The 19,340-nt window shown below is 36.0% G+C and overlaps 1 non-coding gene and 1 pseudogene across 1 annotated transcript; one reads left to right on the top strand and one right to left on the bottom strand.

The window, feature by feature from the left end:
• Positions 1 to 19,340, bottom strand: part of LOC149542619 (LEAF RUST 10 DISEASE-RESISTANCE LOCUS RECEPTOR-LIKE PROTEIN KINASE-like 1.1) — a 93,344-nt pseudogene that overhangs the window by 20,458 nt on the left and 53,546 nt on the right.
• TRNAV-UAC (transfer RNA valine (anticodon UAC)) lies at positions 13,039 to 13,110 on the top strand. Its single transcript has one exon. It is a non-coding gene; the product is annotated as a tRNA-Val (tRNA).

The following is a 19,340-nucleotide window of genomic DNA, read 5'->3' as shown; positions in this document are numbered from 1 at the left end:
AAACATTTATTTAACAAATTTGATCAGTACGAATTTTAATTTAGTCTATAAAATAATCTTCCTGTTTGCTGACAACCAAAAATTTGATCATAAAGTGATGATAGATACAGATTATTTTCTGTTATGTCAATCTGAAGCAGTTCATAGATTCATACGGTCTGAAATAATTTAGAAAAACAATATTATAATCTTCAGCATCGATCAATGACAAATACGTCTGTATACATATTAAATTGAGCACCCATGTATTTCTGCTAAAAAGAAATCAATTGTTCTATAATGAATTCAACCATGGTCTATAAATTGATCATTATACTTGAAGAGATCCAAACAATAAAACATATCAAGTATCCATTTGTTTCAAAGACTGGCCTTAACACAGTCAAATCTAGCGAAATGCAATAGACCATACTACAACATGCACCCATGCCCAGCAGACAACATAAACTGATCCCTACAGAAAAAATAAGGATTTTTAGGATTATACTTCATGACCTTGTCATACAAAATATGACTCGAGGGGGAACATCCCATGGGCAGACTAGGGTGCCCAGAAATGGTCTTCTCAATTGCATCAATGGCCAGAAATAAAATAGTGTGCATATATTTCTCAACCAAAGCAATACTTGTCTCATCCAACATCTCCATAGTTACAACCCTGAGAATGATTTTTCTTGATGAATCTATCATATGTGTGTCTTGTGGTGAAAGGAAACCTTTCCATGTGATCTGTGGCAGGTTGTCCTCGAGCCCCACACCCATCTACCCTGTCAGGTCACCGTAGGCATCCATGAATGGTAGGCATTTATTTTTGGTAGGTGAGATTTTGAATTTGGACGTTGAGGGGGAAAGATATGACAAAAAGGAATGTTTATTCATTCATTCAGTGAGCTCAAGCAGATCAAGCAGATCAGAGAGAAGTTGCAGAGCTGAGCAGAGAAGGAAGAAGGAAAGAAGTTTGTGCCTGCAGTTGCACGTGCTTCCCTTGTTCACTCTATAAGTTTGTCATTGTTAGATTTGTCCTGTTGAAGCAGTGATTGATCTAGGCACCATTATATGCAGCCATTAGAGCTGTAGGTTTTAAGTTTATTGAAGTTTGAAGTTTTATTAGTTTAGGGTTATTTTAGAGTTTTCTGGTTGAAGCTGAATGCTCCCTGATTTTGTAATAGTTTAAATCAAAGATTGAATAGAAGGAAAGTAGACATACTTGAATCCATTGCTCTTCCCTTGTATGTTGCATTTGAGTAATTTGTTTGAAGGCTTAAAGCTTTGGCTCTCTGATTTTAATAGTGAAAGCATTCATGTTGGAATTTCTCAAGCTATAATTTTTTAGTAGAATAGAACACTCGGCATCCTCTTTCTCAGTTGGAGCTGAGCTCACTCGGCATCTATTATTGCCGAACATTTCCTTTGGAGCCGAGCTTACTCAACATCCATTGTTGTTGAGTATTATTTCTTTGAGTGCCGAGCTAACTTGACACCTGTTGCCTATCACTCGGCATCATCAAGTGTCGAGCAACCTGTCACTCGAAACCTTCAAGTGCCGAGTAAAACTGGCACTCAGCACCTTCATGTGTCGAGCAACTTTTAAGTGTTGAGTAAAATTTTAGGTTTAGGGTTGTGAGTATTAAATTAAATTTTAATATATTTCTCATATGGTATCAGAGCTTTGAGGCCCCACATCCACAGTGAGTTAGGGCATTTGTTTTCTTGAGTTATTTGACATGGCAGGAGATGCAAAAAAGATAGGGCAGCAGCCACCATCCTTTAATGGGCAAAATTGTGATACATGGGCAAAGAAGATGAAGACCATAATGGTTGCAAATGATTTGTGAGAGTTTGTGGTCAATGGATTCAATGATGTGACTGATCCAACTCAGTATGCTACTGTCACAAATGCACAGAAGACTCATTTGAAAGAGTCAAGGAGGAAAGATGCAAAGGCATTAAGTCTTATTGAAACAGTAATGACAGAGACAATTTTTCCAAAGATTGCAGCAGCAAATTATGCAAAGGAAGCATGGGATATCCTTGAGACAAACTTCAAGGGGACTGATAAAGTTCGTATAGTAAAGCTACCAAATATAAGGAGGGAATTTGAGAACCTTTAGATGAAGGAAAATGAATCAGTCGCAGACTTCAGTTCAAGGACCTCCAATGTAATTAATCAATTGAAGTCAAATGGAGAAGACTATCAAGAGTAGAGGATACTGGAGAAGATATTGAGGAGTTTACCTCATAAATATGACAATTTGGTCATGACCATAGAAGAGGAAAAAGACCTCACTATTTTGACAATGGATGAGTTGATGGGTACACTTCAAACCCATGAGCATAGGATCAACAGATCTACTTCTTCATCCTCCCAAGAGCAAGCATTCAAGGCTCAGTCAAATCCAAGAGGAAGGGGGAGAGGAAGAAATGACTTAGGTAGGAACTCTAGAGGTAGAGGCCGAGGAAATGGAGGACAAAGAAATGCTGCAGTAGAAAGCTCAAGAAGAGTAGATGGAGCAAGTAGCTCACAAAATACTTCAAGAGGAGGTAAGAAAAACTACAACTCAAATAAGAGTAATGTAGAATGCTGCTACTATCATAAATATGGGCATTATGCAAATGAATGCTGGAAGAAGCAGAATGATTAGTTAGGACAAGCAAATGTATCTGATGTGAACATGGGAAGTGGACCCAATGCTGTTGCCTTCATCATGTGTAATGTTGGTGAAGAAGGAAGCCCTGAGGTTTGGTACCTCAAAAGTGGATGTAGCAATGACATGAGTGGCAATGAAACTTTTTTTTCATTCATTGACAAGAGTTTCAAATCTGAAATTAAAATGGGTAACAATGGAACTCTACCAGTTGTGGGCAAATGATCTATTATGGTCCGCACCAAGAAAGGTGAGAAAAGGGAAATATAAAATGTGTATTTTGCCCCTGGTATGAAGCACAATTTGATGAGCATTGGTCAGCTCATTCAAAATGGATACAAAGTGCTGATGGAGAATGACACGTGTGTCATTCATGAAAAGGATGGGAGCAAGAACTTACTTGCAACAGGTCAAATGACAAAGAATAGAATGTTTCCCTTGAGGATAGAGACATGTTTCTCATCTCAAGTTTGTGCTGCACCTCACACACAATCAGCTCTAAGGAGTGTGATTGAAGACCCTTCATGGTTGTGGCATCTCAGGTATGGTCATCTTGGCTATGCTGGTTTAAATTTATTGTCAAATAAAAGAATGGTAGATGGTTTGCCACATGTAAGAAATTCTTGTGACAAGTGTGAGGCTTGTATTTTGGGTAAGCAACATAGGCTTCTCTTTAATTCTGAAAATTCTAAGAGGGCTAGATATCCATTAGAATTAGTGCATACTAACCTAGTCGGTCCTATGCAAGTTACTTCCATTAGGGGGAGTACTTATTTCATGACATTTATTGATTATTTCAGTCGTAGGACATGGGTGTATTTTTTAAAGAATAAATCTAAAGCATTTGATAAATTTGTAGAATTTAAAGCCTAGGCTGAAAGAGAATGTGGACACTATATCAAGGTCCTAAGATCAGATAGAGGAGGGGAGTATAGCTCCAATTCTTTTGTAAACTTTTGCAGGAAACATGGCATAAAGAAAGAGCTCACAGCCAACTATACACCATAGCAGAATGGAGTGGCTGAAAGAAAAAACAAGACCATTGTTGAAATAGCAAGGAGCATGATGAAAGAGAAAGGTCTCCCAATTGAATTTTGGGGAGAGCCTATGGCAACAATAGTTTATCTAATTAATAGGTGTCCTACAAAGGCAGTCCATGATAAAATTCCAATGGAAGCATGGTCACGAGGAAGATGGATAGTTGAACACCTAAGAGTGTTTGGATGTGTTGCATATGCACATGTGCCTAAAGAAAAAAGGCAAAAATTAGATGACAAAGGTGTGAAGTACATTTTCACAGGGTATAGCTCAGAATCAAAAGCATATAGATTGTATGACCCATTGAACAACAAGATGACTATTTCAAGAGATGTGGAATTTCTTGAAAATCAGTCTTGGTATGGTTCAACTGATTAGTCACCGAGCACATCAAGTAAATTGCCAATTATGAGTGAAGAAGATGTTGATGAACATCAAGAAGAAGATGAAAATAGAAGAAAAGGTAAGCAACATCAGTCATTTTTGAGCTCCTCTAGGTATGATTGAGTGTCAGTGCCGAGTAGCAGTGAAGATCGACCTGGTCCGCAAAGAAGCAACAGTGAAGATTCTGATCCCACACTCTCCTCCCTATTACCAAGAAAGACCAAGAGTCTTAGGGAGATATACCAAGATGAAAGGTATGAAGATTATGATGAGAGTGTTAATTTTGCATTATTTTTTCATAGTGATCCAGTATATTTTGAGGAAGCTATTAAGGAGAAGAAATGGTGTAATACCATGGATGAGGAAATAGATGACATAGAAAGGAATGAGACATAGGAGCTAACTAAATTGCCTTCAAAGAATCAAGTGATTAGAGTGAAATGGGTTTATAAGACCAAATGCAATGCTGAAGGCAAGATTGATAGGCATAAGGCAAGGCTGGTAGTCAAGGGCTACAAATAGCAGTATGGAAGAGATTATGATGAGACCTATGCCCCAGTTGCAAGAATCAAAACTATGCGTGCTATCATAGCAATTTCAGCTCAACACAAGTGGAAGGTATTTCAAATGGATGTGAAGTCTGCCTTCCTTAATGGTGTATTGAAAGGAGTGTATGTGGAGCAACCACCTAGTTATGAAGTTGTAGGTGAAGAAAAAAAAGTATATAGGTTGAAGAGAGCTCTTTATGGGCTCAAGAAAGCTCCATGGGCATGGTATAGTAGGATTGACTCATATTTGATGAGCAATGGCTTTAGCAAAAGCAATGGTGAGCCCACTCTTTACATCAAGTTAGCAGATGGTAATGTATTGATTTTTGTCTTGTATGTAGATGATTTAATTTTTACTAGTAATGATAAGGCTCTAATTGGTGAGCTCAAAGAGGCCATGAAAAGTGAATTTGAAATGACAAACCTAGGTCTCTTGAAGTACTTTCTAGGCATAGAAGTAAAACAAATGCATGATGGCATATTCATCTCTCAAGAAAAATATGCAAGGCAGATCTTGGAGAGATTTAAAATGCAAAATAATAAGGTAGCCCCCACACCAATAGCGATAAGTCTAAAGTTGAGCAAGGAAGACTCTAGCAAGAGAGTGGATCCAACACTATACAAGAGTATGGTTGGAAGTTTAATGTATTTGACTGTAACTCGGTCAGACCTAATACATGTAGTAAGTTTGATTTTCAGATTTATGGAAACCCCAAATGATTCCCATTGGCAGGCGGGAAAAAGGATCCTAAGGTATGTGAAAGGTATCAAGGGATTTGGGATTTTATATACTGCAAATGATGATTTCAAGTTGGTTGGTTACATTGATAGCGATTGGGCTGGAAGTTTAGATGATAAGAAGAGCACTTCTGGTTACATGTTTCATATGAGATCGGGTGTAATTTCATGGGCATCCAAGAAGCAACCTAGTGTTGCTCAATCTACAACAGAGGCTGAATACATTGCAGCAAATGCAGTAGCATGTCAAGCAATTTGGCAAAGGAGGATCTTGATAGATTTGAATGAAAGGCAAGAGGATGGAACCACAATTTATTGTGACAACATCTCATCAATTGCATTGTCCAAAAATCTAGTCTTCCATGGGAGAAGCAAGCATATTGAGATCAAATATCACTTCATCAGAGAGTTGGTGGAGAATGGGGATATCAAGATGGAATTTTGCAAGTCTGAGCAGCAGCTAGCAGATATTTTCACCAGGCCATTAGGCATTGGAACTTTTGTACACTTAAGAGAGAGTCTTGGTGTAGTTGATTTGGATCAGTTCTGATCCTTGTTTGTTTGGCTCAGGACAAAGGGGGAGTGTTGAAAAACTTAAACGTTGAAGAGCCAACAGGTTGTCCTCGAGCCCCATGCCCATCTACCCTATCAGGTCACTACAGGCATCCATGAACGGCAGACATTTATTTTTTGTAGGTGAGATTTTGAATTTGAACGTTGAGGGGGAAAGATATGACAAAAAAGAATTTTTATTCATTCATTCAGTGAGTTCAATCAGATCAAGCAAATCAGAGAGAAGTTGCAGAGTTGAGCAAAGAAGGAAGAAGGAAAGAAGTTTGTGCCTATAGTTGCACATGATTCCCCTGTTCACTCTGTAAGTTTGTCATTGTTAGATTCATCCTATTGAAGCAGTGATTTCTCTAGGCACCATTGCATGCAACCATTAGAGCTATAGGTTTAAAGTTTATTGAAGTTTGAAGTTTTATCAGTTTAGGGTTATTTTAGGGTTTTCTAGTTGAAGCTGAATGCTCCCTGATTTTGTAATAGTTTAAATCAAAGATTGAATAAAAGGCAAGCAGGCATACTTGAATTCATTGCTCTTCCCTTGTATGTTGCATTTGAGTAATTTGTTTGAAAGCTTAAAGCTTTGGCTCTCTAGTTTTAATGGTGAAAGCATTCATGTTGGAATTTCTTAAGTTATAATTTTTTAGTAGAACAGAACACTCGACATCCTCTTTCTCAGTTGGAGCCGAGCTCACTTGGCATCTATTGTTGTCGAGCATTTCTTTTGGAGCCAAGCTTACTCAGCATCCATTGTTGCCAAGTATTATTTCTTTGAGTGTCGAGCTAACTCGACACCTTTTGCCTGTCACTCAACACCATCAAGTGTCAAGCAACTTTTAAGTGCCGAGTAAAATTTTAGGTTTAGGGTTGTGAGTATTAAATTAAATTTTAATATATTTCTCACATATTTGTAGTTCCTTCAGCATGGCAAATCATCAGAGAAGAAGCCATGATATTTTTTAGTGAAGGAAAACTCTATTCTGACACATCTAATTTTTTTTTCTTCAAAAACTACTATGCAACATGATCACGCTATAGCCTTTCAATAAAAATAGAGCCTTAACCATCACATCACCCTAAATGGTTTGCTACAAACCATAGTTAGAAGAAAATATTCCAAGATTTATTTATGGTGTGAGTTAATACAATATGAAAAGATTAATAAGGAAAGCTTACTAACCTATATAGATTTGATGCTTTATAGATTATAGTTGACACCTAGAGGGTGAAGTTACTTCCAATATCCACATAGAAACCTTTCTTGATTTGTGGAACCCATAAATTACTTCCAACATTCCCATAGCTAGATTATAACCTTCCTTGATCTATGGAACCTAAACGTTATTTCCAGGATCCACTTAGCTAGTTTACAACCTTCCTTGATCTATGGAACCCCCTCAACAGCCTATTCAAATCATTTTCAATTAGCTGAACCATATATGATAATTGCAATTAGAGTTTGACTCTTAAGCTCAATGTATTGAGAATGTTTACTTAAAGCATAGTGGTCAAAAATATCTACATGACCAATTCCTCATATATATGCACAAAAAATGTAATGATAGCAATGGTCTCACCTATAGAAATTATTGCAAGATATTCATGCAATTGACTTTCTGAAAGAGCTTAAAAAACTTTCAATAGAATACAATTGGTAGGTGTAAAGCTAGATTCAACAATCATTGTCAGCATACTCCCAACCTTTGATGAAATGGGAGCTTTGGAACATGTATGGATATCCATCAAATAATATGCACTTTAATTTTTATCCACCATTATTATAAAATGATTTATTATATATGAATTGACAATATGTATGCAAGATTTGAATTCAATAATATGCAACACTTATGTATTTTTTATTTTGTATTTTCCTTGATGATAGGATTTGATAGAGAATAGAGAAGAGAAGAAATAGATATTTTGCAAATTTTAGATTTATAATAGAAGATAATAAATTACAATCACTAGCAATTTTCAAAGCTCAAAACCTACAACAATTTGAAGGTACAAAGTAGACATGAAACTGTAATTAGCCAAATGCTCAAAACTAACTATAAATGATAAATGAACACTCATTTGTTAGAAATGAGAAATATTATATTGCAGCAATAATAACCTACAAATACGTTGTCCAGAGACCTTACATACTTAACCAAATGACTTCAAATGGCATGGTTGGGTGTTGAAATGCCAGACAACAAGAAATGATTTCAAAGAAATAAATTCTAACTCGAAGTCCAAACCATTAGTTGCTCAAGCTTCAAATGTCCATTTCTTGCATAGTATTCCACCAAATTTTTTAGTGATTCAAGAAATAGGGATAAGGATCTTTTAGGAAAATCAATAATTCCATCCTTCTATCAATGATTTGGAGTAACAAGCAATAAACTCAAGGCCTATTAGGTCCTAGCTAACAGACTTAATTGATAATACAATAAGGTTTTGGCAAAGCTTAGACCTAGAACTTTCTCTTGTTTCCACATGACTATCCTAATATGGGACTATGGGTACAAAGATACCATTATATATAACCAACTTACCTAATATCAAACTAGATACATGATCTACCACTAATTCAACACATGAACTTTATACAACAAACCCAAACCTTTGAAATAATGATAAGAATCAAAATTAGATTGTGAGTGTAATAGTCAACATTAGACAATCAATTTCTAATGAAGAACCATCAATGTAAGGAATGAAATTATGACAACTCTATTGTATTTGAATAGTAAGGATCTTACACAACTATGCATAAAAATTGTAAACATGCAAGGAAAGTCCAAAATGCAATGATGAGCTAGTTCTCCAAAGGGATAACATTGTCCCTATCACAATGATTGCACAAGTAGTATGATAGTCACAAATATGAACATTTTCTTAATGAAAACATGGGAATTTCATATGTCTTTGAGATTTAAGGAAACCAAAAATCCTATAGATTCAAGGAAAATGCAACATGGATCAATGCCTTTTTTAATGATTTAAAGCTATGTTTGTGGACAACTGCCATGATTGTAACAATGTTCTTTTTCATGGACAATCCAAAGATGCAAGTTTTCTCTTTCATAAAAAGCTCATGTAGAAGTTATATTGGATTTTTTTGGAATCCAAATACACTGTAAATAGTTATCCAAATTCTCATTCATCTAAGCTACCATCCATTGACTCTTGCAATATCAAATCTACAAGTTCACTTTCTGATACATATAAATATCAGACCACTCACACTTCTAAATTCTTATAAAAAAATGTGAATGGATACTTGCAACCTTAGAGTAATAAACAACATATAAAAATCAAAATATAATACAACCTAGGGAATTCCAAAACATAGAGAAAGTAATGTTTTACATTTTGTTCGTTCTCAGGTTACCCTAGGTAGAGTTTGGGTCTACTTGTACATTTCCCTTCCTTTGAAGTGATATCTTACTATGTGAAACATTTCCCTATTATAGTACATCTTTTGATACATTTTAAACCTTGTACCAAACAATGCATCATACCAAGTTATAATCACAACATTCTACAATAGATATTGCTTTTGATCCTTATGTGCACAATGAACTGAATATAGATAAGCAGCCATACATCATTAATACAAAACTATGAACAAAAGATTTAAACCCTAGCTATACATCATGAATATAGATAAAAAGATCATTTTGAACTTAATTATTGTGTCAAACCACACTTTGTTTCATGTTGATGAAAAAGAGAATTGCATCTTCCCTCTTGCATTTAAAGAGAATTGCATTCAGTGTTGCCACAACAACTAATGGATCTCCCATTCCTTTGTACAATCCTTGAGGGACCTCTGCTATAATTATTTTCTAGACAACATCCACAGCCCCATCATAGCATGGAGGTTGGGCTAGAGTTAAAAGTTGGATGAAGTTAGTTGTCACTTTTGGATTTATATGGTTTTATGTTATGTCTATGTTATTTAGAAAATAGGTTTCCCCATGTTCTTGCATCAACTCTATTTTTTTGTATGAATTTTCACTTTTTTAAATTGATTGAGAACTTATTTGAATGTGCATCATTTGGAAGCAATTTCTCACAATAACTTTGACCTTTTTGTAGATATGCAGTTTTTCTAATGGTTCATCATGTAGTGCATCACATCTTGGAAGTACTAGAACTATGGTAATGTGTTGTTACCTCAATTAAATTAAGTGAAATGATTATCTTTTGTAGTAGGAATGTTAATGTTATGGAACTTATATTTTTGTAACATCATGGGTGATATAAAATCTAACATCATATGAGTGATGTAAAATCTAATATCATGAGTGATATTCATAGGTTACCCTTTTACTTCTTGCTTTGCAGTCTACATTGACTTTTGCATCAAGCATAATAATTAGTCTTATCAAAAATAGAGATGGAGGATAGAAGCTAGAAGTCTTTCCAGGGTAGGGCCAAGCAATATTCTAGTCTCTTCATTCAAAGCTCAAAGAAGTTTGAACCATTTTGATGACTACAGTTCCAGTCCTTCTGAACACTATGAAAGAGTTACATATAGCTTTGAAAAAACTTGCACGGACTACAAGTTTTGATGTTGGTGTTCTTCATAAAGTAAACTACTAATTTTATGCCCTATAGTCATTACTCTTTTGGTGCTATATAGTATGTTATAGTTACGATAAAAATAATTTAATTAAGTAATGTCTAATGTCAGTTGTTTTTACTATTTTCATAGGATCTTGAAGGTATTGGCAAAAGTTAGGAAGCAAGGTCACACGAATTCGATTTGGTTGGGCCTGAACTTGATAGGGATGACTGTTTAGCTTAAATCAAGATAGAAATCTTACAGAAGCATTTGAGGAAAATGGTGAACATGGAAGAGATTCTATGACAGATGAAGAAATTATGCTTCAAGGTGATGAAGAGTCCTAGATATCACCACTTGACAACTTAGAAACTAGTAGGTCTGAGTCTAATGGTAATTCCTCAAAGAGTACCATCTACCAAAACTAGGAAGACTCTGTGGGTGTCTTTAATTATTGGGAATCTCATCTAAGTGTAGCTGACATGATGAGTTTTAGTGGATGGGAGTTGGAAGATTCCTTAAGATATACAGTACATGAGGATATACCTTTTACTTCTCCATCCTTCATTGTTAACAACTAGGAAGATCCTGCAACAGTTCCACATTTTGGAACTGATGGAAAAATTTGAAGTTTCATACATGGGGAATAATCAGATTTGTATAGGTAGAAATCAAATTGCCTTCTCAAAGAGCACAAATCACAAGCAATAGGACTCACCGACATCTATAAAGGCTAACTCTAAAATCCTAAGCACTACACAAATAAATGTGTCAAAAACAGAGAATAGTTATTTGAATGCTACTAAAAAACATCAAACTAGAGAGTTGCAATAGGGAAATAGGTAGAAATAGATTCATGTAACAATAGATAAAGATAGGGTTGGAAGCTATAATGAATTATCTATTTTATTTTCATCTATGAAGGAAGAACAAAGAAGTCACACTTTTAGGGGTATGTAATTTTATTTATCAATCATGTATTTTGATTAAAAGCTTTTGATGTTGATAAATTTTGACATGCATTTCATTACCATGTAAGAATGTGTATGCATTATCGGTGCTAAAACAAGTTGTGGCAAGGATGGGAGGTCAAGACACTGATGGGAAAAGGTTAATTATTACTAAATTACTAGTTATTTGATAATATTGTTCAAGTCCATTTTTTTAATAGTATTTAGTAAAATACTTTTTACAGTGTTTGTGCAAAAAATTTATTGTCTCAAAACATATTTTCTCAAAACAAGTGGGCCATCTTCTTCATCAAGCTACAAGAATTGACAATTTGTGCAACATGTATGAGGGCTGGACATGATATATATGATGTCTGAAAAATGTTTTTTGTGGGAAAGTGTATTTCATTTCAGGTTGGTTGATATACCTATTATTATAATGTAGAAAGTGTATTTATCATAGACCTCTTAGAAGTCCAGTTGTCATCTTTCTTCATTTGGGTTATCTACATATATTTGCATGAGTCTTTTATGATTATTTCAGAAAATGGAATAATGGGAAAGAAATTCATCTAGCACCATATTGGATGTGCAAGGACTAGTTGCTTTAGCTACATAGAAAAATAAACAATCTCCATTAAATAAGGTATTCGCTTCAACTATAGTATTCACATTACTATTAAGTTACTTTTTATTAATGGTCTATTCAGAGCATTTCTAGCCTTATCTTGTAGATACCTATGATATTATTTTTGGATAATATTTCACAAGAACTCTACTTTTGGGATTAAGCAACATAGTTTGAGATTTTTATCCTTCTCCAACTCTAGACAATTTGTTGTTGCAAACTTTATAGAGCCTAGTACTTTGTTTTGTGAATGATCTTAGCTAATTTTGAAGAAGTTGGTGCACTGAGAATATCATTGTTTTGCATTATTTAGTGTTGTATAAATAATCTCATTGTATTTTAGTGTTATAATTAAGTTTTTAGAAATTCTTATTTGTGTGCATTGAGAATATTATTTAATTGCATTATTTACTATGATGTAATTATTCTCATTGTATTATTAGTGTTACTATCTGAATTTGTAGAAATTGTTAGAGGTGGCTAACCACAAAGATGTGGCACAAGCAAACATTCTTGTATTGATAGGTATATGGATGGAATGGATTATGAAGAGTTTACTGTGTTCTTTTTCTAGCTCATTTGTTTATGATTGGTGGCTTTTCATCTATTAGTGGAGTGTCATGCCAATGGCTAGTGTAGAGTCTCATTAAGGCAATGACATTGTATCTAGTATAGAGTGTCTTCTTTTTGATGACACAGTTGAAGCAATCTTCTAGTCACTACATGCACTTCTACATTGTTACAACAAGTCAAACACCATTTTTAAATTTAAAATCAATCACCCCAATTCCCTTTTCCTTTGGCTAATTAAATTTTGAGAAACTTGAATTAGTTTTTTTGAGATAAATGGAGCCTTTAAACTATTAGCTTGATTGGATGTTGTCTTGTTGCCCCCATTTCAAGAAATATAGGTCCATAACCTTTTTGTGTGCTATATTGAGAATGAAATAAAACAAATAATAATTTATTATGTATTCTTTAAAGGGTGCTAGCTCAATGGAAGAGCACCTACTTTACAAGTAGGAGGATGGTGGTTCGATTCCACCGTGCCCTATTATGACTAAGTACACTACCAAATATGTGATTAAATATGGTATTGAATATGCTACTAAATATACAATCAAATATACTATTAAATATGCTACTAAATACACTATCAAACATGTACCAAATATGTGACTAAATATGCTATTGAATATGCTACTAAATATGTGACCAAATATACTATTAAATATGCTACTAAATACAATACCAAATATGTGAGTAAATATACTAAATATGTGACAAAATATGGTACTAAATATGCCACTAAATATGTGACTAAATCAACTATCAAATATACAACTAAATATACCACTAGATATGTGACTAAGTGAATGATCAAAATCAGTGATCAAATAAGTGACTAAAATCATTTAGTAGCAAATTTAGTGTATATGAGCAATGTTAGTATGCTAATAGAAACCAAATTTAAATAAAGATTCTACAAACTAAACAAAATTCATAAACTTCAAGATAGACTAAGATGAGCTCTTAATTGAGAATATGAGCCATTAATGGGCTCTCTCAATGAGAATCTCTCTTGTTGAGTAGCTTTGTCTAAATAGATAGGATGTTGCTCAAGCTTTATGCTTCAAAAAGGGCTTCAAATGGAGTTGGAATTTGGGTGTGAGTGTATGGTTTTGATGTAAAATGGTTTCTTAAAATGGCATTATGACTTTACTTCATGGATTGTGTTGTTTTGCAAAGGGGAAGGATCCAATTTATAGGCAAGAGGCTTGAGGGTTTGAGGGCTAAGATGCAAGGATGGGGAAAAGCTCATGGAGGGCTCATAGTGCATGAGAGGAGTGCACATGGATTGTGCTTTCTTACAGCCAATCAGGGAGTGACACATGTCACAAGGTGAGAGGATGGAGGAAAGGGGAAGGATGAGTCAACAAAGGAGGCTCAAGGGATAAAATCTTCATAAAGACCCTCATAATGGCTTGTAAGAGCAATGAAAGGGCTTTGGAAGAGTCATTTATGGCCTAGTGGGCTTCATAAAGTTTTATGGTTGGGATATTTTGAGGGAGATGAGAGGAATTTTGACTTGGGCTTGATTAGGAAGGTTTTAAGCTTGCTTAGGATTGTGCAAATGATTAGAGGATGGATTAGGATGGTTTAGGATTAGCTTAGGGATAGGCAAGTGGATGTCATTTAATGAGGGTGGGTGAAGGAGGAGATATTTGTTAACTTTGGCTTGGGTTAGTAAGTCTTAACCCATGTTTAGAGAATGTGACAAGGTTAGGAGGGGATTAGGATTAGGTTTAAAGAAATCTTCTAGAAGAGTCTAGACTTTGGATGAGGATAAAGACTTTCTAGAATAGTCTAGAACTTCCTAGGATGAGGATGAAGACTTTCTAGAAGAGTCTAGAACTTCTTAGGATGAGGATAAATTAGATTTTTAGGAAATAAATAAAGTTTTATTTATTTCAAAGGTTTGGGTTGAGGAGATATTTATTAAAACTTTTTTAATAAACATGAGGATTATTATTTAATCTTAATTAAATATTTTGAGTTGGGATTAGGGGTAGGAAATGATGGGATTAGTCTTTAATCAAAATTAAAGAAAGATTAGAAGATTTTGGAAGAGGTTAGTGGTCTTAAGAAAATTGGCCAAGCTTTCGGCAAAAAATAATTTTTTTAATTTATTTTGGGTTTTTTGGTCAATTTATTAATTAAATAATTAATAAATAAGGAAATAATGTTTAAATAAGATTTAAACATTTTTGGGAGGGATTCCTTAATTAAATATTATTAATTAAGATAAAGGGATTTAATGGCATAAAAATAAATAAATTAAATAAATAATTAATTAATAAATGATGATGGCATTAGAAATTTTTCAGAAAATAAAAATACTTTATTTTCTAAAAGTTTTTAGGTGTCTACATTTTGCCCCTCTTTGATGTGATGCCGCAAGTGGCATGGCATCAAAGATAAGAAAATAAGATGCCCAAGGCTAGAGCAGAAGAGGAGAGAATGGACTGCAAGATGCCCCCTCAAGAAGGTGGTGGGGAGAGAAAGTGAGGCATGACAACTTCTTGAAATGTACAAGAATCTTGGCGGGTGGGAGGAGGAAGAGTGGCTTAAGAGAAGAGGTTTAGTTAGCTCAAACTCTCACTATGGGAGAATGATAAAGGAGAATCAGAGGCACAAGAGGAAGCAAGCTTAAGATCTCAGGGATTGCAAAGGATGAAAGAGCGGAGTGCTATAAAAGGAATCTAGGATGGGGAGATGGATGAGGGGATTAAAAAGTTGATGCAATAGGATTTCAAAGAGTCAGATTGGTGAAAGATGGGTTTCGAAGATCCCTAGGACTAGGATTGTGGATCTTGAAAGATGAGGCTTGGTGGATTGATTTGGATTGGTGGATCCCTAAGACTAGAATTGTGGATCCCTAAAGCTAAAGGTGAGGAGTTATTCAAAGAGATACTAATGCATAAGCTAGGGTAGGAGAGACGAATGCTAGATATGGATGGGGGATAATGGAGATGAAGGAAAACGATTGAAGCATTTTGAGTGGGGGGATACTTCAAAGAGAAGTACCACCATGTAGTTGAGCACTAGATTTGCTATAGGAATGTTGGTTAATTGCCAAGGTTACCAAGAACATCAAGGCCTTTTCACCAACTGTCCAGAGGACTAACGGATTGACTCAAAACAAACACGCAAGGATTGCCCCAGCATCACACATGAATCTCGAAAGAGTCAGAGTGGAACTAACACTGGGTAACCCACAAGCAGAAAAGAAAAACAAACAAAAGACTTGATCAAGACCTTACGCCCAGATTGCCCCATTCGTAGTATACCATGATATGGAAGATTGTGGCAAATTTGAGGAGGGAACAAAAAGATTGTTTGGAAAAGATACTTCAAGACCCAAAAGGGAAGATTCCAAATCAAAAGAAAGTGAAAATCCAAAAGAGAAACATTTGCCAACGAGATGGGTAGGATGAGATACTAACGGACCAAGATCATACATGAGGAAAGCTATATCCTACAAGGATCTATCGGAGAGCACCTAAGCTGGTGGATCTAGATGAGTGATGCATTTGGCAAGCTAAACTAAGAAGGATAACACTTTGGTGATAGGAGATCTAGCTAAAGGATGCATTGGGATAGCTAACCAAGGGTTGTGCGATGTGTGCAAGATGTTGAGCAAGGACGATCTAACATGAAAATTGGATAGATACAATGGTACTAAGCTAAAGAGGATGTACAAGCTGACGGACCAAGATATGTTACAAATGTACAAGGTTATTCATGTTTGGGTTTTTTGAGATGGAAATGTTTGTGAAGGGTGGGATGTCTACAATAGTTGATAGGCAGATAGGTAAATGGTTTGTGAAAAGCTTAAGTGAAAATGGGATTCTTTGTGTGCATGTGATAGGATACAAGCTAGGATACAAGATTTGGCATATAATACAAGCTAGAATATGGTACAAGCTTTGGACAAGATTTAGATATACAAGCTATGATACAAGGGATGATACAAGATTTACAAGCTAGGGTACAAGATTTACAAGCTGAGGTACAAGATTTACAAGCTGTACAGGAGGTATTTACAAGCTCCATTAGATTTTGGATATTTGGTTGGAACACCAAGGGAACAAGAAGGTGTTTTATGGGATGGTGGGTGAATGGATGAGGGATAGGATAGTGAAAGATAATGGATTAGTCTTAGTACACAAGGCACCTGAATTACCAAGTTTTGACCAAGGTACCTATCCAAGGCACTTGAATTGCCAAGTTTTCACTATTGGATGCTTATTTATCTTTACTATTTTTTTTTTGTATTTTTCAAAAGCCGAGTATACCAAGATCTTCAAGCATAGAAATTCTTGAGATGAATGATGTTAGTAGGATCATTCAAGAGTTCTCCTTCTGGTGTAGATAGCTGATAGGCTCCAGAGCCAAAGGATGCAGTGACAACATAAGGACCAGGCCATGTAGGTTCAAACTTGCCTTTCTTTTCTCAATCTTCTTGGACTTTCATGTTTTCTTTGAGGACCATGTCGTCCGACTGAAAGTGTCATAGAAGCACCTTCTTTTTGAAATTCCTTTTGAGACGAGTTTGATAGACTATGAGATGATCATAGTCTTGTTGTTGCTTCTCATCTAAGAGATCTAGCTGGGTGAGCCAAGCTACTCTGTATTCTTCATCTGATATTTGCCCTTGCAAAGATATGCGCAAGGAGGGAAGTTCAACCTTGATGGGTAGTACCACTTCGACACCATAGACTAGGGAGTATGGAGTTGTGCTTGTGGATGTATGGAAGGAGGTTTGATAGGCCCATAGGGCTGGATTTATTTGTAGGTGCCAATCACGACCGGAATCATTGACAACTTTCTTTAGGATTTTAAGGAGGGTTTTGTTAGTTGCCTCCACTTGGCCATTACCTTGTGGGAAATATGGGCTAGAAAAGCGATGATGGATGTGGAGGGAAGTGCATAATTCTTCCATGTTGAGATTTTCAAAGTTACCTTCGTGGTCGATGAAGATGGTGGATGGGATGCCGAAGCGGCAAACAATGTGGTACAAGATAAACTTAAAGACCTGAACTCCTGTAGCTGAGACTAGAGGGACTACTTCCACCCATTTAGTGAAATAATTTGTAGTTGTTATTATCCATTTATGTCCATCATTGATAGTTCCAACTAGATCAAGGCCCCAACAAGAGAAAGGCCAAGGTGGTGCAATAGGCTGTAGATCTTGTGCTAGAGCGTGCACAAGATTTGCATGCTGCTGACATGGGAGAAACTTTCTGACAAAGTCACAAGAGTCTTCTTCAATGGTAGGCCAATAGTAGCTTTCTCTAAGGATTTTTTATGCTAGGACAATACCACTTGTGTGGGCACCACAAAGTCTGGAGTGTACTTCTTTTAACACCATTGCAGCCTAGTTTTGGTCTAAACATCGAGAGAGAGTATCGTGATAACCCCGACGATATAGGGTATTGGCTATGATAACATAGCGGGATGATTTTCGGATGAGGTTTTGGCATTGGGTATGTGTGAGGTGAGGGGATATGATACCATTGTTAAGGTAAGCATGAATCTCATGGTACCAAGGGGATTGGGGACCAACCAAGATACAAACACAGTTTGAATCCTCATTCGCATAGGTGGGTGTGAGGAGCTACTCGACTAAAAACTCATACTGTGTAGCTGCTTTGGGAATTTCCAAGAGCGAGCCTATAGTAGCCATAGCATCTGCTGCTTTGTTCTGTATTCGAGGCACTTGTGTAAACTAAAGCCTTGTAAAATGCTGGGTTAGCTAATCAACTAGCTCTTTGTAGGGTAATAGCTTTTCATCTTTGGTTTGATACTCATTTAGGGCTTGCTTGATGATGAGCTGAGAATCGCCAAAGATTTGTAACTCAGTGATGTTCCATTCTATAGCTATCTTTAATCCTACTATGAGGGCCTCATATTTAGCTATATTATTGGTGCTAGGGAATTGTAGCTTGAAGGCTTTTGGAATGTAATCTCCTTGAGGTGTGACCAACAATATTCTTGCCCCTGATCCATGAGATGTGTATGAGCCATCAAAATAAAGTTTCCATGTGGGTTGTTCTTCAATTAGATAGATATGCTCATCTAGAAATTCTGTGATCAATGGATAAGCATCTATTAGAGGTGCATCAGCTAGGTGATCTACTATAGCTTGCCCTTTGATTGCCTTTCTATCCACATACTAGATGTCAAATTCACTAAGGAGCATAACCCATTTGGCCAAATGGCCTGTTAGTGCTATTTTGGAGAGCATACACTTGAGAGGGTCGATCTTGGAGACTAGTTGGATGGTATGACTTAGCATGTAGTGGCGAAGCTTTTGAGTTGAGAAAACAACTGCCAAATAAGCTTTTTCCATAGGAGTGTAATTGAGTTCATAACCAACTAGGGTTCTACTAATGTAGTAGATGGCTCTTTCTTTGCTGTAGTCATCAAGCTATGCTAGAAGTGCCCCTAGAGCAGTAGGCATTGCTGATATGTACAAGATCAAGGGATGACCAAGAACTAGTGGAACCAAGATAGGGGGATTGCTGAGATATTGCTTGAGCTGATCAAAGCTGCGCTAACATAAAGGATCCCACTTGAAGTTATCATCCTTCTTTAGTAAATGTGAAAATGGTGTACACTTATTTGCAAGATGGGAGATGAAGCACCAGATGGATTGAAGCTTTCCTTGAAAAGAGCAAAGCTGTCACAGTTTCTGGGGAGGAGGAATCTCTAAGATAG

Source organism: Cupressus sempervirens, chromosome 8, assembly GCF_028749045.1.
Source record: "Cupressus sempervirens isolate cs-2001-9-10 chromosome 8, ASM2874904v1, whole genome shotgun sequence".
NCBI lineage: Eukaryota > Viridiplantae > Streptophyta > Pinopsida > Cupressales > Cupressaceae > Cupressus > Cupressus sempervirens.
This window is presented reverse-complemented; position numbering and strand designations above follow the sequence as displayed.